This window comes from Condylura cristata, unplaced genomic scaffold (assembly GCF_000260355.1).
Source record: "Condylura cristata isolate star-nosed mole 26May11 unplaced genomic scaffold, ConCri1.0 scaffold00016, whole genome shotgun sequence".
NCBI lineage: Eukaryota > Metazoa > Chordata > Mammalia > Eulipotyphla > Talpidae > Condylura > Condylura cristata.
In genome coordinates, this window is record NW_004567117.1 from 41,360,182 (window position 1) to 41,382,695 (window position 22,514).

Sequence of the window (22,514 nt, forward strand, 5' to 3'; positions counted from 1 at the left end):
ACATCGTGTCCATCAGGAGAGCCGGTGCCTGGCTCGTGCGCTGGCTGGGTGAACCTGGCCTTCAGGAGCTGCTGGGACAGCTCTGGCGCCAATTGCTGGCGGGTGTCCTCAGCTCCAGTAAGCTCTTCTCTTCACAATATTACTCTCAGTGAGCTGCTCTCCAAGGAAGACCCATTAAGCCACCCTCCACTGCTTCCCCTGAAACCCCCACCACATGTCAGGCGGGTGGGCCCAGCATGACTCTCCCTGATTATCTGTGAATGAGTGAAGGACTGGTCATCTCCTCTGTGAAGGGGCTTGTGTCCTCAGTGTTGAGTGAAGCAGCTAATTTTGGAAGTGCACTTGAAAGAGTCGCTTTTGAAATTTCTTGTTGAAAGGAGCCTCGCGTCCAGCTCACTTTCAGCACAGGCCACCGGGGGAAGGCTGAGGATGCCAGCCCACGGTGCTGACGGACACGGACACGCCCGCTGAAAATGCTCATCAGCATTGAGCGGCACTGGCCGCTGCAGGTTGGCTTGAAAAGGAGCGGACTGACCCTTGCAAATGAGTTTAGCTTGCTTTCTCACAGGGACAGGAACTGTCAGTTCTCTGTCACTGCAGCTGCCCTGTGCTGCTCTTTCTGTTGGGGCGTCGGACGACATGGCTTTTTATTGGTCTGATTTCACACCACCTCGGCCAGGACCTTTTTCTTCCCTCAGAAACATGCCACGGTGATGGACACTAGACCGGGCTCCTTCTTCCCCTCTTCGCCTTTAGCTCATTGCCAAGGACCTCGTCTTCGCCTCGCTTCTCCTCAATGTTTTTCACGTGGGAAGGCCAAGACTGCTTCCCCATCAGCATGTGTCACTGCTCCGGGGGGCTGGCGCGGGGGTCAATGACGTCATGACATCCGCCCGAAAAGCTCACCAGATTGCTCTGTGAAGGTGACACCCGAGGTAGGTCGCAGTGGCAGGGGCACAGCCGATGTCAACTGGGAGCCTTTGCTCCTTCCTGCTCTTGCCTGGCAAACAGGAGCGTGAATGGAAGTTTCTTCTCCTAGAGGCTCGAACTGCCCCTGAGGAAGGTGCCAGAAATCCAGACTGGGATACTTCAGCTTCTAATGTCCGATGTCAAAGGTCAAAGTGCATAGTTTTCTCTCTGTCCAGCTCTCTGCTTTGCAAATGTGCCCCTCAGAAGGCACCTGATATACCAGGGCACCTCTTTCTCGGGCTGCCAAGGACAAAGGCTTACTTTTTCCTTTTCTCTTTTCCTCATCTTCCCCCTTATAGAGGAAGACCATCAGTTTGCTAATCTCAGGACTGCTCTTTAACACAGATCACAAATCTGAGTTGTAAAGGGATCATGCAATTTTAGGCAAGAAAATTAGAATTGGTGTTTTCAAGCACGAGGGCCAATAATGACAGTAATTTGCTATGCCTTGGATCTTTGATTGTCAATATCTTCAGATGGCTTCCAATGTCATTGATGGCTTTCAGATTAGCTTCGCGGATGTCTTTGAAGATTCCAGCAAGTATTGACAATGTGTCTTTGGATGTATCACATCCTTATGGTTTTATTCCAATGGGAGAAAAGAAGAGCCATTTTATATAGGCTTTATAGGAAGAGATGAATATTCTAGGCAAGCAGTTATGGTTATGGTAAAATGCACAGAGATAGATGGACCATTCCACTGTGGCTCAAATGCAAACAGCTGTTTCCCCGCTAAGGCACCTGCCTGCAGGTACAAAAGCGGTTATACAGTCCAGACATTTCTGTGTGAAATGTTAGTGCAAAACAAGAGAAGGCGCTCCTTAGCTAGGAGCAGTAGTGGGGACAGGGAAAACTCCTCCAAATGCCATGTGCTGCCCTCAATCTCTTGCGGAACTTCTGGGTGACCTCCAGTGGAGATTGAGGGCACCTGCAGGTTTGCAATTTGCAAGCCCCCTTGTTTGGTTGACCTTATGCCCCCCCCCACTCGCCAATCTGGTTCCCCCAGGGGTCCTCTCCCCTCTCTCTTGGCTGGTCTGGTCAGTAGCGTGAAGAAACACTTGCCTTCTATTTCCATGTGAGGAGGTGCCGCTCCAAGCATACATTAGTGCACTGGACGGATTGTATGATGAGTGGTCAGCTGAGCACTGGTTTTTCCAGATAATGTTGCTCAATGACAGTCACCATTTGGATGCTGGTGCTAATTGACATTTTTCCACTAAATTATTTGGGAAATCAAATTCTAACATTCCTGTGTTTTAAGTTTCTATTTTTTTCCTGTTTTTTTTTTTCGTTACCTCTTTCATGTCTATTTAGAGTCCCAGAAAACCCAAGCAACTCAATTTTTTCCTATGGAGGTAGCTTTTATTTTAACCCCCAATTTGTGATTTCACGGTGAAATGATTTCTCACTGGTAAATGCTAACAATTTTCCAGTTTCGAAGTGCTTAGCCATCATGTTTTGATTTGTCTCATTTTTCTCCCCTCCCCCCACACCAATTTTCTTTTTGTTATTTAGATGTATTTCTATGATAACAGAATCTTTACCTATTAAGAGTTCATCTGTTCCCGCTGCTTATTCTCCACCTGGAGTTCTAATCCTCTGTTTGTGACAACATAATCATTTCTGCAGCAGCCAATTGTGAAGTTGCAAAGCAAGGATTAGACTTCAGGTGGGGAATAGCAACCAGGGGCTGATGAACTCTGAAGAAATAAAAGGAGTGTGATTTATATGCAAATCTTAAAGGTGGTGAAAGGGAGTGGGCAGGCTGGAGTGAATAGCAAAGAAGTAGCATTGTAAGGTCTCCTCTCTTTCCTTCTGGGAATTCAGTGGGTCTTCTGGTGCAGCTGCACCTTGGTTTGCTTTGTTCTGTTCATCCATTTCTGCATGCATTCATTCACTTCATTCCCTAGAGTGCACTTGCAGCCTTCAAAGGGTATTAAAGAGACATTGATGACGTCAGTGTCCTACTGAATGTGACACATGGACAACAGGATGAAAGAGAATTTCTTTGGGTTCTGATTTTAAAAGTAATATTCAAAAGAAATTTCCTAACCTCCATCCTGAACGTGAAGATAGAGTGTCATGGGTGTCTCTGTGCCTCTCGGCTTGCTCTCATAAGACACAAACAGACCGCTGGGCATCTGCAGAGACTGAAACAAAGTCTAGTAGGTTTACAGCCTTCCAGGAATTTGAGAAGTAAAAGAAGGGAGGAAAATATCATTATGTCCTAACAATGTTGATGTTATATTAAGATTTCTTCACTCAGTTCTGGTTACCACTCTTTGTAGTTGGGAGAAATATATAAAACCCTCATAGGCCAGGGCTCACAGAGTATCCAGAGTGGCCACTGTGTGCAGACTTGGAGAGAGGCCCCTCCACAGGCTGGAGGGTCCACACTCATTCCCCAGCCCTGGCCCTCTCTCGGCTCTGCGCGGCTGTTCTGCTACACTTCCTTATAGGAAAACAGCCCTCCGGCCAGTTAAGTGTTTCTCTGAGTTTCTTGAGTCTGTCTAGCAGATTAAGAAGCACTGAAAAGGGGTGATGGGGACTTCCGATCTGAAAGCAGAGGGTCAGAACACAGGTGACAGATACCCTGTGCCGGTGACAGGGCTCAAGCTGGGGACAGTCTTGTGGGACTGACTAATGGGTGCAGCAGACACATTCTCTAGGCAGACAGTGTAACCTGTGAGCTGAACTGTAGGATGTCAAGTAATTACTCTGGGGGAAGGTGAAGTTTTGCGCGTGCACGTGCACACACACACACACACACACACACACACACTGTAACGGGGTGCAGATCCTTTCTGGAAAGACTCCACATGCCTTAGAATAATAGCCACGTGTGGAGCAAGGTGCATGTGTAGCTACCGATTTCCCTGCATTATTGGTTGAAGTTTGGTCTCAGGGACCTGACATCTTCCTGACTTGCTCAGGCTATGGGGTGAGTGCGTCTTGCAGGAGTCATTAGTATTTCATTTGGAAGCACTGGTGTGTTCCCTTAATTCCCTTTTTGGAGCGCTCACCACTAATCATAGAGAGACAAGCGATTTTTCTTTGTTAATATTGTACTCATAACCTTGCTGAACTCAAGTAACAGTTCTAAAATATTTTTGTAGGTTCCTTTGGGTTTCCTAAATACAAAATTATAGCAGCTACAAATCAAGATGATTTTCTCTCTTCCTTTTCAATCTTGATTATGTTCTTTTTTCCTGAATAACATTTGGAATGCAATGCATTATTTTTTATTATTAAAAACAAACCTGAGAAAAGTTTGACCAATAAAGTTTGACAAGTGAAATGTATGTACTTAGCGCACCAGGTGATTTGATGCACATCTACACAGTGCAGTGATTACCGAGACTGAGATCAACAGCTCACCATCACCTCACATGGTTACCTGAGTGTGTGCTGAGAATGCTAAGATCTACTCTCAAAAGGTTTGTTTCAGCATAACAACTTCTTTTTATTTTTGCCACGTAAACTTTTAAGACTGACATCATATTTAAGAAGGCATCTATGTATCATGTTTCCTTCATACATAAGTGATAAGCTTCCAGGAATTCCAAATTTTGCTGTTTTGGGACTGATTTTAAATCCCGGTCAACATATGATTTCACTCATGGGTGGAATATGTAGAAATAAAGAGACAGAGAAAACAGGCCATAGAAATCTGACTGTGTCAATCTGAGGCCACCAGAGAGGTATCCTGGGGGAAGGAAAAAATACGGGGGAGGGTGGTGGGCCATTGAGAGAGACTGGTGTGTTAGGACAACATATATTTGACGAGGTGAGAACCTACACCCCTAATGTAACCCAATGTTACCACCAAAAAGCAATTTAAAAAACAAAACAAAAACCAAAAACATCTAGCAGAGTTCCTTTGGAAATAGTAAGACACATCTGCATTCAATGAAGTATCAGTTTGCAAATCCGTTTTCATAGAACATTAAGAATTTTTCTTAGGCTTTGACTGAAATACTGTGATATGAAAACACAATAAATCCAGTTGAAATGAGGTGACTACTGGGAGCTCTACAGAGCCCACGGGAGTGTGTTGAGGTGTAGCCGTACACACGGGTGACGGCATTCCTGGAAATTTAGCTTAAATTCAGAGAAGCTAGCAACACCCAGCTCTGCTAAAGTGAACTCAATGTGCCCTTAGGAGATTCTAAACATTTCTATGGCCATGACCATTTACCTAACAGGAGAGGAGTTGGACAGTGAAGAAGCACTGGTCTGAACAAATTAGCATGTGAACCCATGGGCTCACCCTGGTGACCAACAGAAGCAACCTCTGGAGCAGAGCTAAGGAGCAACACTCTTGGGTGAGTCCACTGCTACCTGCATCTTCACTGACGCACGCTATCAACTCTGTTCTTGAATGTTTTGCCATTGCCATTTTTAGTCCGAAAGTATAGTTTTATATGCCACCCTACTTCCCAACACCCTGCTCTATAGAATTCTCTAGAAGGTCGTTACCTTTGTTCGTCTTTTATAGCAGCTCTCTTGAATGCACACACACAGACACAAACACATGCACATATATATGTATTAACTCCTGAATCAGGGGTAAGAGAATTAAATTCCTGCTCTCAAACCATAGCTAACTTTAATGTGAGCAAGTCACCCATGATCCTCACGGTGGACACGTATTCTTATGAAGGTATAGGCTCTCAGGTTCTAATGGCTGGGACACTGTGAATAGTCATCACATCAGCAGTTACATAGTGAGCACTTCTCAATGTTCTTGGTGATGGGGGAATTAGCACAAACAAGACAATATCTTTGTTTTCATGAAACTTAATTATAATGCGGGAGGCAGAAATAGCCAGTGTGATTTAATATACATTAAAATCATTAGTCAATTTGGAAGATTATAGCTATACACACAACCAAGGAAAACAAACACAGACATGGTAGTGAGTAAAGGAAGCAGGCGGATGGAATTTGGTGGCTGGCAGCACATTGAGCCCTGGGTCCTGGTGGCTGGCTGTAAAATGGAATGAATTGTCCAGTATGAATTAACTCAAAGGGCCTGGCAATAGCTAGTTTCGGATTTTCTCATGCAGTGGGGGAAAGAGTTTGGGATAAAGTCACTGAGGACTTTTTTCAATCCTACAAATCCTTCCTCCTCAGGCATGCTTAACCTAGTTGAAGGTGAAGCATATTTTCACTAAAGATTTTCTGTCAGGGTGGGGAAGATCTGGATACTGCTCTTTAAGAAATGTGGTGATGTGGGCCCTCCCAGGTGGCACAACAGGTTAAAGTGCAGCACTACGAAACTGTCTGCAGCCACTTCAGGGTGAGTTCGATCCCTGGACCCAGAGCTGACCTACAAGGTGCAGCAGACCTCTCCTTTCTCACCCAGTGTACTTAGTCCATCTGCCTGTACTGCTCCCCACTCTGTCTGGTGAATCCTTTCCCCTCCCCTGCACCTCTGGCCTGTACCCCATTTCTGTATGCATGAATAAATAAGCATTAGGTGCCGCAAAGAAAACAGCATTTTGGCCTTGGCTCTTCTCACGCTTGCTGCAGGTGTGCACGTGGAGGTCCACCCATCCAGCTGCGGCCACAGTGGGGTCCGCTGGAGAAAACACATGCTCCACTACAACCGGGACTTTGCTCTTATCAACGACAAGGCCCTGATATGCTTCTAAAAATTAATTGGGAACATATTTCCCTAAATGGAACTGTTCTCTAGCCCGCAAAAGACAGGGAGGAGGAGGAGGAGGAGGGACTTGGGTATCTTACGTGCCGCAAATGTCAGGACGGGAATGATTCACTTCATAGGCAACGCTGTGTCTAGGTTTTACAGCAGTTGTATAGGGTGCGTACTATTTCACCTGTGTAAGTGCTGAAAAATACTGTAGCCGAGATAAACACAAAGTTGGCAATGGGCACGTTAGTTGACATCCCCCGTTTGACCAATGACGGAACTGAGATTAGGAGTAAGGAGTTAGTAGACCTGGGCTCCTGTCCTCTTCTCTCTTACTGGGTTTGGGTTTGAGTTTTTAAGGATGATTGGCCATACTCTGAACCAAGAATGAGCATTAGCCTTTTTTCATTATAGATGCTTCCAGAAAGGAGACATGAGACGGGCTAGGTAAGAGCAGGTTTTGGGGGTGAGGGGTGACTTAGTAAAGACTTGGAGAATGAGTCTGAGTTAGTTAAGTAAAAGGAAGTAAGGAGAAGATTTTATAGGCACAAGCAGCAGTTAAGTGAAGTGAAAGTCCACAAGGCAACATGCAGTGTGGTGGGATTGAAAGATAATTCAAGATTGTGAAAGCATGAAGCATGGAGTGGAGTCATTCCAGTTTTCTGGTGTCTATGGAGAAGGGAATAAACAAAAAACAAAGACAAAAACAAACAAACAAAAACTTGAAATAGTTACATGGGTAATAGGCAGAAGAAGAAAACAAAATAATGGAGCAAATATAATATTACAGAATATCACATCATGACACACAGAAGAAAACAGCACACAAAACATGCAAAAGCAGCCTCATCCTCCCCCTTACTCTAAGGACTGTCCTGACACACCCGCCCAGAATTCCCCCTTCTTTGGGCTCTTGGTCTCATTCAATATGAGGGAGAACAAAGGTGTTGGGTACTGTCAGAACAGAGAACAATCTGGAAGACTGACAGAGGGACAAGGGAGAGGGCAGCCTGTGTCTGTGAAGGTTTAGGGGAGCTTAGGAGGTGAGAAAAGGGAAGAGTTTTGGAGAATTATGGCCATTTATGTGAGAGTAACAGTGAAGGGGCTGGGCTTAGAAGAAATGGAAGTATAGGCAAGAGGTGTGGGGAGAGGGGGAAAGAATTCAGCAGAGACAAGAGTGGGGAGCAGAACAAGCAGATCTACTGAAATACAATCCAGAGGGGAGCAGCGTGGAGACAGGAGAGGTCTGCTGCGCCACGTGGGTCACTCCCTGGTGGGGATGAACAGAGGCCATAGCAGGGATAGCGCTGGCTCCTAACCTCTTGGCCCCCAGGGAGGCTCGGGGACTGGGCTTCTTTTTTTTTTTTTTAAAGATTTATTTATTCATATAGAACTGGGGTACAGGCCAGAGATGCTGAGGGTGAGAGTATTCACGAGAGACAGAGTGGGGAGCAGAACAGACAGATCGACGAAGTATACTGCTGAGGGGAGCAGCAGGCATGTCAGGGGAGGTCTTCCGCGCCATGTGGACTCCTCCAGGGCAGGCGGGGATCGAACTCATGCGGAAGCGGCTTTAGATTCACAGTGCTGTGCTTTAACCCGCTGCGCCACCAGGGAGGGCTCGGACTGGGCTTCTTAATGAAGCTTCACTGTGTGTTATTCAGTCTCCCTCTCCACCCACTCATTGCCATTTCTTGTAAGAAAATTCAGTCAGGCTTTGCTCCTATAACTGTTAGTAAAGAATAAGACTCTTATACATATTTCCACATATACATTTTACATATGTTTTAAACCACTAAACATGGTTGTTTACACATGTATTTCCACTTCTTCCCCCAAGGCATACCACACTATTGAGTGAAGTTGTTTACTGGAAGTGGTTAGAACTTTCCAATAATTTTAGCAAATACTTCTTATTTAATTTATTTTTAAAGTTGATAAAAATTAATCTCTCCAAGTAGTCAAAAAATTTGTATATTAAAACCTACAAGAGAAAGCATCCCCCTGCTTATAGATAGAAATACTGATCCACATTTTGAGCTCACTTTTGCTTCAGTGAACTGAAAATTGCATATATCATGTTGAATTGCATTCAAAGCTTTGAGTCATTTCCTCAACATCAATATATCTTCAAAGAAACTGGCATGGGAGAAGAAGCAGACATGTAAAAGTCATTGAGCTTCAATCAGCAATTCATTACACAAATTTCAAATGTGGAAGCAATTACTTTTACGTTTTCTCAAGATCAAGTTTATCAAAGAAATACAAATGACTACAATCTTAAGCCATCTTATGGCCTTTCAAGAAATCCAACTTTTAGAAGTGTTCACACTTGATATTACTCTCCTCCACTGTGGCCTTTCTAAAGGATGCATTTCTCCTGATTCATAGACAAAAACTCTTTTCACCACTTTCCTGCTTTGATTTTTAATACTTTTAAAAGAAAGTATTATTTTCAGTTAATTATATTACATAATAGTTATAAAAATAATTATGTTGTAGATAGTAACATATTAGTAACCATGCTATTAAGATCTTGTCAATGACATTCCTGTGAAACACAGACTATCTTTGCCTACTGAGTCTGCCCACCCCCTTATTTGATTTTGAAGATCATTTATTTATGCATAAACTGAAGAAATTGAATACAGGCTAGAGGTGTGTGTTTGTAGGGGTGGTGAGAGGATTCACCAGAGACAAAGTGGGGAGCAGAACAGGCAGACTGAGTGAAATGCACTGCTGAGGGGAGCAGTGGGTGAGACAGGCAAGGTCTGCTGCACCATGTGGGTCAGCTGGGAATCAAACTCATATTATGGTGGGTGCAGATTGCTTCATAGTGCTGTAATTTAACCCCGTGCACCACCAGGGAAGACCCCACCCCCTTATTGTAATATACTCTGAGAGGAACTGATGCAAAGGGTGGTGAATGTGAGTTGGAAATACAAAGCTTTTGCTTCAAGTAAGCACTTATTTTTGATCACACATGCACATTTTCCCCCTAAATTTTGAGAGCTGATGCATAACTCTGAAATTATCCCTGGCAGGAAAAATATACGAAAGGGAAAAATATGGCAAAAAGGATGGTGGGCTTGTACTTGGAATGTCACATGAAGGCTACTCAAGATTGTCCAACGAGCACTTTACTCTTGACAAACATCCTACGCTCAGTGCATCCATACAGACAAAACTACAATGAGATATCAGCTCACTCCTGTGAGAACGGCTTGTCTGAAGAAGGTCAGAAGCAGCAGGTGTTGGTGAGGGTGTGAAGACAATGGAAGCCTCATGCAGTGCCAGTGGGAGGTGGCTACACAGCCCCAATGGCAAAAGTATGGAGGCTTCTCAAAATATTAAAAATAGATCTGCCCTTTTTTCTTGATCCAGTCATCTACTGTGGGGTATTTGGGATGATTCCACATTTTCCCTATTAGAAATAGAGCAGCAATAAACACTGGGGTGCAGGTGTCCTTTTGAATGAATGTTTTTGTGTTCTCTGGGTGATCCCTAAGCAGTAGACTTGTGGGTCATAAGGAAACTCCATGTTTAGCAGTTGGAGGAACTTCCACACAGCTTTCCATAGTGGTTGGACCAGTTTGCATTACCACCAGCAGTGTAGGAGAGTGCTTTTTTCCCCACATCCTCACCAACATTTGTTGTTTCTAGTTTTTTTAATATGTGCCATTCTCACTGGTGTGAGGTGGTATCTCATTGTGGTTTTGATTTGCATTTCCCTTATTACACGTGATGCTGAACATTTTTTTCATATGCCTGTTGGCCATCTGTACTTCCTCTATGGAGAAGTATCTTTTTACCTCTTCTGCCCATTTTTTGATGGGGTTGTTCACTTTATTTTTGTTGAGTTTAATCAGCTCTTTGTATATCTTTGTGATCAGTCCTTTATCATTAGTATTGTGTGTAAAAATTTTCTCATAATCAGGATGTCTCTTTTTTGCTGTACAATTTGATGTTTAATTTTTTTCTTTAAGTTGATGTAGTCCTAGCTGTTTTTCCTTTCCTTCACTATCCTTGCTTTGGGTGATTTATCTTTAAAGATGCTAATGAGGTGTATGTCATGTAGTGTTTTACCAGTATTTTCTTCTATATATTTTATGGTTTCAGATCTTATGTCTAGTTCTTCAATCTATTTTGAGTTCGTTTTTATCTATAGTGTGAGGTAGTAATCTAGCTTCAGTTTTTTCCTTTTTTTTTTTTTGCATGTTGCAGCCCAGTTTTCCCCAGTACCAACTCTCTTTGCTTCATTGCATATTCTTTGCTCCTTTGTCAAATATTATTTGTCCATAAAGCTGTGGATTTATACCTGGGTTTTCTATTCAATTTCATTGGTCTGTGTATCTGTTATTGATCTAGTACCATGCAAGAAGATGCAGTACCAATACACAGCGGAATATTACTCAACAATCAAAAAGATAAACTCAGGCCATTTGTAGAAACATGGATAGAGCTGGAAGGGATCATGCTTAGTGAAATAAGCCAGAAAAAAAAAAGAAAAATACCAGATGGTTTTATTCATAGCAGGAGTATAAGGGATCAGGAAAAAAAAATTGTAATAAAATTCAAATGAAAATCAACTAACAGCTGTAAACCAGAGACATTGTACAGGGGAGGAAGTGAATTCAAGCAAAACTGGGGCAGGAAGAACACACTGAACTATGGTTATGGCACATGGGTGACATGATGGTGAGAAGACCACGGGGATTACAACTGAGATGAAAAAATGCACAAAGTGAAGAAAGATGCAAAAAATATATATATAAAACAAACAAAAAAATAGATCTCCCATATTATCAGCAATTGCATTACTTTAGTTTGCCCAGAAAATGAAAAATCACAAATAAGAAGTAGATATTCACTCCTGCATTCACTGTAGCACTACTTACATGGCCAAGCTGTGGAAACAATTGAAGTGCTAAGAACAGACACATTAGAATTGAAGTGCCAAGAACAGATGCATTAGAAGAAAAGTGTGGTTTATAGACACAATGAAATACCACTCAGCTATTATGAAAAATGAACTCTTACCTTTTGTAACAACATGGACAGAACTAGAGGGGATTGTGCTAAGTGAAATTAGGCAGAAGGAGATTTAACTTATGTGTAGAATACAGAGAAAAAATGACAAAGGTATTAGCCAGACCAAATAAAAACAGACCCTGGAGAACTGGACCGAAGCTACCAGAGGAAGAGAGGGTGAGGCACAAAGAAGGGAGAGGGCCTGGTATGGTAACACACATCTGAGGACGTGTGGACCTGTACTCAACTCATATTTAGTGTCGTAAATCAAACTTAAAGCAATAAAAGTAACCTGATAATAACTAATATTAAGTTGTCTCTGATGGAACACACCAGACCAATAGTTGATGGCCCTGTGGGGCACATACTGACTTTGTGTTCAGGAAACAGAGCTTCACATAAATACCCCTAAAGTGTTCTCTGGATCCATCAGAACTTTTCACTGGCTCTCTATAATTACTGAGTTAAGGAGTTAAGAAAAATCTTTTTTTTTTTTTTTAATTTATTCGTACAGAACTGGGGTACAGGCCAGAGATGGGGAGGGTGAGAGGATTCACCAGAGAGAGAGCGGGGTGCAGAACAGGCAGATCGGCGAAGTACACTGCTAAGGGGAGCAGCGGGAGGGTCAGGAGAGGTCTGCTGCGCCATGTGGTCACCTCCGAGGCAGGCGGGGATCGAACTCATGTGGAAGTGGCTCTAGCTTCTTAGTGCTGCACTTTAACCTGCCGCGCCATCCAGGGAGGGCCAAGAAAAATCTTGTATGTGCGATCATTTTACATTTTTGTGCAAGAGACAGGATTTTCTCATTTTGAAAATTATACTTTCATTCTCTTCAGAACAATGAGGATCAATGGAAAAGTTAAGACAAAGATAATGACCCAAAGAAGATATTTTGCAGGAAGAAGGATTTAAGATTAGATGAAAATTAAAAGGAATAAAAGGCCCTTTCTGTGAACAGGTAGGATATTAATATGGAAGCAAGAGAATTTGGTCTGATCTGAACTTTGCCACTAATGAAATTTTTAAGTTTTCATCAATCATTTAATTATTTCACAATGCTCCATTTCTTTAAAAAGGGGGATATCTAATATGAGGTCTGTACTTCAAAGAGATGGAGAGAATGAAATTGCCTTGCTCATAGTGGAGTCACATGCATGAGAGGATTAAGTATTGCAAAAGTGGGGTTGAATGCATGATGAGTACAAGAAAATGCTGAAATATAAAGCTGCAAGAGTCTATTTGAGGCATGGGGATGGGAAGCACACATGTGACTTCTAGTTTTAAAACACTAATGGAAATAAAATAATAAAGAATAAATATATGAACAAAATTACTTTTATATTTGCTACTATTCAATAGATTTACTAATATCTTTGTATATTTGTATCAAGAAATTATATTCGAAGAGGTATTTCTTCTTCCTTGGATGTCAAATGCATCTCTGTTTAATTCATTCCTGAATAGTTTTAGAAAATACCTATCAATGCTGAATGAAAATTTGTATCAAAAACTTTTATTTTTTTGGTAAGATGAGAAGATTGACTAGAGAAAACAAAGCAAAATAAAACAAAAAAACTTATTTTATTTTCCCCGAACTTATGACCTGTTGGATCTGGGGGGTCTCATCAATCAGCACAAACCTCACCTTTTTCCTTGGCTAGTGTATTTAGCGTCTCTGACCCCTTCTTTTTCTCTATGATATGGAGATAACTAGACTTGCTTCTGATTCATGTGTATTTGAATGAACATAAATAAGGGTCTGGAACACATTGGGACTCTAAGCAGTGATTAATAACAGTTACATTTACAAAATCCTGTGAAGAGCTAGGTAGAGGCATTAATGTCCACATCTACTAAGGAGACAGAGTGGCTCTGAGATTTTCCACAAAAAAACAATTAAGATTGTGTAAATTCCAGTCACGGGCTTTGTGGCTCTGAAGTCTTCTATACATCATTCCCCTGATGTGCGGAAGGTTGCTGTAGGGTGGACATCACACTTCTAACCTTTATTTGTTCAAATGTGTCAGCTGTCACGAAAGGGATTTTGACTATCAAACTGTAGTGAAAGTTCAGCATCTTTAACCTTCTAATTACACTTTATTCTGGATAGGGCAAAACACACTTGTAAAAATAGAACAATCACATATTTGTTTGAACTCATAAAGAGCAGGGTCAAAGCAGAATATTAAGCATTTTGAGTCAAGTGATAATATATCAAAGGCTACGATAAGAATGAGACCTTTTTAAAGCAAGAAATAATTTACAAAGGATATTTTCTGCATGAGGATGGTGTCATGGGGAAAGTTAGAATGAACACTTAGCTTTGAAATGCTTAGTAAAAAGTAAGCATACGTGGAAATATTTTAAGGCCTACAGCCCTCAAACATGAGGTAGGAAATTACATCTAAGTAATAAATGACCATAAGAAAAAAAAGTCAGAAGTACATAGGTAGCCCACGTTACTTTGTCTAACGCCGCAAGATTTTCTTTCTTAAAATAGTACGGCATTTTTTTCTTTTACTTTTGGCCTCTGAGATATTAAATATCATAATCACCACCACCATTATCATCACAATAATGAAACAGCCTGATGAAAACGAAAGTCTCTGCTGTGAAATCGGCTTAGCAGCCCTCCACTATTTCACTGGGGAGGTAGCCAGTCGTTTCTGCTGCCTGCAGGTGGATAGTGAGAGACTGGTGCAAGTGAAGAGTCAGGCTTTCTCCAGATCACGAATTAAGCCTGAACAGGAGGTGGTCTTAGAGCATTGTGAAGAACTTCCCATGAGTTTGGGAAGCCGTTTTATGCGGATCTCGCTGTTTTGTCTTCCAAACACCCTGAAATTATTTTTTAGAATGTTGACGCGTTCAAAACTGTTTTAGCAAGAGAACTTATTTTAAAGCTATGTTACTTGGTTTTGCAGAAGAGTGTCCCTGTTCACACCTATGCACAGCTGGAACTCACTGCCAATTACAGGCAGAACACACGCCAGGATGTCATGTGGAGCTGGGGTTTGTGACATGGTGACACAGAGCGCTGCTGCCGGGACCGAAGTGCACGTGGTGCAAGAGACCATCTGCTGTGCCATCCATCACGTGAGCGTGGGGAAGGGGAAGCCCACTGCGGAGACGCAGGTTCCTATTTGCCTGGCTGGATGCTCCCCATACAGCTCTTCAACTAGCCGGTTGATTTCTGCAGTGTCCGGAGAGCTGTTTTGCTCACTGGAAGGGCCAGGAGCTCCCGCGGTGTTCCGGCAGCTTTGCTCTGTGACTGTTTCACTTCTATTTTCTTGTGTTGTTCCTATTTGCTAGAACGTTGCTGAACATGAAGACACGGCCATTTATGGTGCAACTCCCCCGTGTTGTGATCACCTTCTGTATCAGGGAGCGTCAGAACCTCGTGCTAGCTACCTCGGCCTGCCTTTTGGTTGCAGAGAATTTCTAAGAACCTAGATGAGCAGAGAAGGGAGATGGCGGAGAAAGCTATTTCACAACACAGTGGGAAATGCTTAAGTCAGAGCTGGGGTGAGAACGTGCCAGCCTGAACTTTGCAAGCAGGGGACATGCTGAAATGAGCTTTTCCACTAAGAAAAGTCTGAGGCTGTCTTTAGAAAACCAAAGATGCTCCATGAGACGAGTCAAATGACCATTAGTTAGAAGGGAACCGATTCTTGCCAGCCCTGCACTGGGAAAGCTCTGATTTGTAAATGCTTTAGTTTGTAAATAACATGCAACACTTTTGTCTTTCCAGGTATAAAATTATTACATAACTGCAAATCACTGTTTTATTTAAAATGTTTAAAAATAATTTTTTTATGACTTGGAAATAACAAAGATAACTCTAAATTCTTTAAATAATGACACCATAGACTCCTTGAGTGGAAAACACTGTAAATCAAAGCATTGTGAAGTATAAATTGGTATTTTTTAAAAGCTTGTCAAGGTATGCTACTCATCTTGATTCAAAATTTCCTTCATACCTGCAGCTGCACTACTGCTAAAGGAAATTCTAGAATAAGTAAGTAAATTCCTTAGTAAGGTGTTTTTCTTGCTCTTTGACTCAAATTCTGTATGACCCGGTGTGGTCATTTCCTTGGATCTCAATTTAAGTGAATTGAGGAAGAGATAAATTGCTATGTTCTGTGGATGAAACTTCATAAATGTGAAGACTGCAATGAAAAGATCGTGCCTTAACAGGTTCCTTACACCTAAATGCACATATTTTCCCATTACCTACATAGTTCTTAAAGAAGAAAATCATGCAGAAAAAATGATGACTTTTGAATATCAGATGAAATTTTTTTTTTGGTTATCAGCTGTTGTATATGGAACAAAATATGAGAAAAAATAATAGCTTTCAGGTTGATTCATCTAAAAATGCAGCTATTGCTCGTCATAGAAAAATATTAGACAACCAAAGCCACATGCCTGGGAAATTTAGATGGGCTTGAATAATCACAGTAAGAACTTGAATGTGGAGTTAAATGAACTGAGGTCTCACGGCCTTTGTTACTCAGGAATGGGTTTCTGATGTCAGATGGGCCCCGCTCTTTACTAATGCAAAGCTGAAGCTTCAAGTTTCCTTGTGTGAAAATGGAGATGACAACATTTACCTTTTAAATGAGACACTCATGTAAATCGTTTAATGCAGCACCTGATGGTTTGTTAAATCTCAACAGATGTTAATACAGGAGAGAATATTCTAAGTGCTTCCCCTCAAAGTCTTCACAGAGCACATTGAGTTAGGTGTTATTGTCATTTCCCCTAATATTGGTGAGAAAACTGGACCAGAGAGAGGTGGAGAACTCTCCCAGGTCATAGAGGTAGCTCTTAGGCTATGAGTCTAACTCCAAGCTCGCTCCACACCTCTCATTATGGAGCTAAAATCTCCCACGATAAAATTCATGGGCTCAAATGCTTGTTGAGTCAGTGGGTTGAAGACCGACATGCATAAAAAGCAAGTGAAAGCGCAGACTGGGTCTTCTCCACTCACTCACGCATTTTTTGACAGAGTGCTGGTCCAATCAAACGGTTTCTGTGCATCAGATTCCACCTGCAGCTTGTTGGCTGCCCCTAAGCTTGCAGTTGGTTTGCGGAGAGAGATTTGCAGTCTGGCTGGTGAAGCTAATAGAATGTGGGTTCTTCTCCATGTGGACTCCAGACCTCCATCCCCCCATGTCCAGTCCACCACCTAATGGCCCCCAGGTGACCATATGTCCCAATAGGCCGAGGAAATCAGAACAGGGAGTCTGCAGTCTGATTCATCCAGTCAGCACTCACTGTTTCCTCTTTTTTTTAAAAACTTATTTACTTATGTGTACAAGAGCTGGGGTACAGGCCAGAGCATGGGGACGGTGCAGAGGACTCACCAAAGACAGAGTGTGGAACAGAACAGGCAGACTGACTGAGATACACTGCTGAGGGGAAGAGTGGGGAGACAGGAGAGGTCTGCCGTGCCATGTGGCTGGGGATCGAATTCATGCTGCAGTGGCACATTTCTTCCCAGTGCTAACATTTACTGTCTTTGTGCCAGCATATTCTCACTGAGTGTGATAGGCTGTGTAAATATACTGAAAAAGTTAACTGATCTGTATCAACGATGTTACCTGGCTGTTTGCCTTTAGATTGATAGAATCAGTGATGTTTAAAGACAGGTGATGTGATCTGCTAGATGTTAAGACAGCAGGTGCGCTGCCCCTCAATGAACACCGCATACAATCCAGCAAGCTCCACAGTGCTTCCACAGTGCTCCATTAGTCTAGCCACGGAGGTCAAGTACTTGTTGGTGCTGGGTGACTAATTCCTATGCCATGACAGCTCTAATTCCCCTTCTGATCATAAGGCTTGTCTTGTTCTGAGAACAAGCCAATACCTACTTATAAAACCATCTTTTCACAAGATGTGAGGTAATATGTCACAAATCTGGAAGTCACGTAAGGTTCCATGCAGAACTGGTTGACACATGATGTGATATACATGTAAGAAAGAGCATGTAAAAGATGAATCCAAAGATTGTCTGTATATCTGGAAGGTCGGTATTGTTTTTCACATAAAAGAAAAAGAGATCTTAAGAGAGATTTAAGATTGTGTGGGGGCGGGGGGCGGTGGGAGCAGTAGCTTTGTTTCAACACACAAACTTTCATGTGGCCATTAGATGTGAACTGGATGGACCAGGTAGGCAACTAAATGTATGAGTCTGGAAATTAAGGGAGAGGTCTGGGTTGAACAGGAAAAGGAAAAGTGTCCAAAACTGAAGCTGGGAGGACTCCCCAAGCCAGAGTAGAGTGGTAAGGAGGGAAACCAGGAAAGGGTGGCATGAAGATGCTTTCAAGAGGAAGGGGTTATGGTTCCATGCTGACGTCACAGGTCACTTTCTTCCATTTTTATCCTTAAAAGGCAGAGTGCTCAATTCAAAACTTTTGAGAACGGAAATTACATAGAATATTTTGAATCTATGTAACCAGACTTCTTGGTCTACAAACTGGTTACAGGAGGTGGGTTTTTATATTTATATAAATGTATGCACTTGCAAATGTGATGAAATCTGACTGCCTAAAATATTAGACATCTAAAGCCTGAACAACTGAAATATCGATCTTCTTGAATCTGTTTATTTTTTTCTGGAAGGCAGATTTCTTTAATATTTGTGTGAGGTCGTTTGTACAGTTTTCCATGCCCTCAGTCAGAGAGCTCTAGAAATTACAGTTTGCCAAGCGCTTGAGATGTGGAGTTGACAAGTTGACAACTACTGAGAAGTGACAAGAAGTCGTGCAATATTAAATGTTTTTTCACACACACCACCTAAGGGTTGGACACATGCTTCTATTGATGAAAATGCATTTCTTTCAAACTTAGATGGAGCCATTTGTAAAATGTTCACCAATAAGCATTGTAAAGAAAGAATTTCAAATTACTGCTCTCTCTCTTTCTCTGTGTATTTGGGCCTGGTATAAAATATAGGAAAGCACAGAAGAGGACATTATTTTTTACTATTTCAATACGTAAAAGTTCAAGTACACAGAAAAGTTGAAAGCATTTTACAGTGGATACCTTTATATCCACCACCTGAATTTCACCCAAAACTTTTTACTCTGTCGTTCTGCATATCTACCTGCCTTTAATCTACTCATCAGTCCAGCTTCCCTTGGCTACATTTTAAAGTAAATTATCAACATGCATTTCCTCCTAAATACTTCAGCATGTATGTTGTGAACTGTAGTTCAGTACCTGCTTAGAGTTTGTTTTTTGACTTATCTATAATGAAATTCACAAATTTCAAATATATACTGCCTGGGTTTCGCAAACCCTTATCAGATCTACAATTCTACTATCACCTCATAAGATTCCTTTGTGCTCTTGTCTACTCATTCTCAAACACTCCCCTCCACACACAAAAAAACAAAAAACAAAAACAACAAAAAAAACTGTTCTGCTATTTTTCATCAAAGATTGTAGCAGTTGGTTCTAGAACTTCAGATAAATGGAATCAAGCACACTTTTCTTGTTTTTGTAAGAAACATGTTGTGGCAAAATATCTTTCCTTTAACATGTTGTGGCAAAATATCTTATTTGAAGTCAGAGGAGCTTTCCTTTAACATGTTGTGGCAAAATATCTTATTTGAAGTCAGAGGAGCTTTCAAAAGTAAGTTGAAAGCTGAATATATTTAACTGTAAAGACCCAGTCAAGTGAATGGTTAAACAAGAGGTGCATGGAGATGATTCTCTTGTCTGTGGTTTCAGAGAAATGTGTGTGTGTGCGTGTGCAAGCATACATGCAAAATCACCCTGAAACATGAGTATGCATTCTATTTAAGAAGATTAGGTGAGCAAGAAAACAATAGCTACCAACAACTCATGAACATGAGACAGTTGACATATTGTTTCATGTCAACCTCTTAAGCCAAGTTTGAAGACACCATTTCTGCTACACAAATGAGTCATACACTCCCCGCCACACTGTGCTGTTTCCCAGAATTTCCTTCTACTCTGTGTGTAACCAGTGAAGACACCAGGGTTGCCTGAGGGTAAGCCAACACTCCTCAATAGCTTTGCCAGTTTCCTCATTTTCTTGAGTCTTTCTCCAGACAAAGTGACTACTATTCAATCTGGTAAAATGTGACCACTTCACTGTCTATGATTAGAGTCCTATTTATTCTCCCCACGCTAAATAATGTATTTGCTTTGTAGCAACTTCTATGGAGACAGAATAACTTATCTGAAGGAGAAACTCAATGGTGAGAATTTCAGATGTGTCTGTAGATGGGTTGAAATAGATTTCATGAGACAGGTTCTTGCACATTTCGAACAAGCATATATACTAACCTTAGAGTAACTTCTAGACTGTGGCTCGTAATTTCAGATATGACTTTTCCATATTCACTAGCACCTACAACATGCAGATGTGGGTCAGGTCTGTAACAGCTCCAGACCTGAGCAGACACTCAGGCTGCCTCAGGAAGGCAGAGCTATTGTCCACGGATAGTCACTTCTCTGTTCTCTATTCCTTTACATCTTTACTATTAGTAAGTTATTTTCCCACATTCTGCCCCTTAACCAGATCATATCTTGGTTAATTACAAGGACTTCTAGAGCTTCATTTTAAGGATCCCGCTGGATGACTTTACCTCCTACCCCTGCAGCTTTCTCCAGTTACCATTTTCCTAAAGCTCATCGCTGCATTGTTCCTAAAATCTATTGTTTTTCTTTTTTTTTTTCTAATCACTAGCTATACTGATGGTCCACACCTTTGACCTCGTTTACTTCAGGTAACCTCTCTCATGCTTGTCTGGAAGAAATTCCATCCTGGTTAAAATGCAACTATTGACTTCCTTCCTAGCACTCTAGCTCTGGCACCCAGAAAATATTCTGGCAACATCTAGAAGATCTATAAATATTTGATGACCGAATGATGAATGCCTGAAGTGTGGAAACATGCACTACTCTGAGGTTCATCCTGAATCTTTAATTTCCTCAGGATGCCAAGGATTACTTGGGATGTTATGGGAAGAGATCAGAAAGTGCTAGTCAATACTCTTGGTCTGAGCTTTTGTGTACGTCTTCCAACTGCACCACAGTTTTCAAGGGATCGAAAATGCATCACAGTGGAAGCTTCTGGAGACACCCCTTGGCAGTTGGCAGTTGCTCAACCACCCAGGGGCTCAGCAGTTCTTCTCACTTATATTGGCAGCAGCTTCCTGGACAATCGTGGGCTGATAATGGTGATAGTCCCAATAAATTCCTGGTAGAACCCAATGGTGTGTCTGGTGGGCATTCAGGATTACTTCCCTCCCCACAAAGGTGTGGCCAATATGCAGAGTTCAGTGTCCTTGGAGGGTAGTTTTAGCTTTTTCAAAGTTAAGTGACTTCCCCCCCCCCCAATATCTTGCCTTTCAAGAAAATTCTCTAAGTTCCCAAAAGTGCTATAAGGGGAGCAGTGAGCGTGAAGAGCCAACATACAGCCACATTCCAATCTGTCTCCTCTGCTTAGTTTGGTGGTGTGTGACCTCTTCTGCTCTCTGAGGGAGCTCCTTATACAGCATAGTGTGGAGCCCATTCCTCCTTCAGCACTAAACTCAGGTGTCAAGAGAAGCCTCTACTGGTCTTGCAACGTCTCTCTTCATAGGACAGCAGTTGTCCTGGATTGATGAGTCCTCTTCCTGGAATTCTGCGCCCTGCAGGTGGCACCAATAGAACCACACATGCTTGCTCTAGGTTGGCTGAAACACAGTAGAGCTGATATTGCCCATTATACGTGACAGTTCCAGCAGCTCCTCCTGCTTTGGATTAGAGCAACTCCCCGGAGTTGTCTGACTGAAGAATCACCTATGGGTGATTGGGATTTACTTGGGAAAAATTCTAAACAAGCTGAAACAAGACACAACAGTGGAGGTCTACAGTTGGAGGTTATACTTAGAGGTTATTAAGGAAAGGAGTAGGGAGCTGGGAGCCTGCCAACTTAAAAATAATCAAGTGGAGACCAATAATCAGGCAAATCTGAGAAGTTCTAGATCATAAAACCATTTTAGTCACCCACTTCCTCATTCACTCTCACTGTCTGGGGGAAGGCAGAGCTGTCCTACTTTTATCCTCCACTCTCCTGTCTTGGGATAATGAATGGGCCACAAATTTAAAAGTGAAAGATTGATTGTAGAATGATAAAAAAAATGGCTAAAGTATTTCAGAAGCTCAGTTTCAACTCTACATGAATATGAACTCATTTGTTTGGTCAGGCTGTTATAACAAAATCACCACAGGCCAGGTGGCTTATGAACAACTGAAATCTATTTCTCACAGTCCTAGAGTGTGGCAGTCCATGGGCCAGGGCTGGTGTATTCCTTCTCTGGAAGAACCCACTTCCTGCTTCTTGGAAGGCTCTTTGTGAATGCATCTCATGAGGCAGAGGGGACAATGGAGGACTCCTTGATAAGAACATGAACCCCACCCAGCGCCAGGGCACCCACAAGACCTAACCTCCACCTAATATTGCACTGGAGACTAGGAGGAGCAATGTAGCCTACAGCACTCATTTTTCACTCATTAGGTTATTTTAGCCATGCATGATGATTCCAAACATTGTGAGTGAAATAAAAAGTGGATTAATTGTAAAATTCAGACCGGTGCTTATCACCACGGATAGTTATTCAGGGAGTAGGAAAGAGAACTTTAGAGTCTTTTGCTAGGCTAAGTTGCTGATTGAAGATTCAGACAGAATGCAAAGAATGAAAACTGAAAGTCTAGCCTTGGAAACAAGACGGTGAGTTAAGGTTGTGCTTTGCACAACAGTTTCCAGAGAGCAGATTCTGGATTCTATCAAAGGAAAGCATGCAAACAATTGGGAGATGGCAAGGCTAATGCAAGCCTT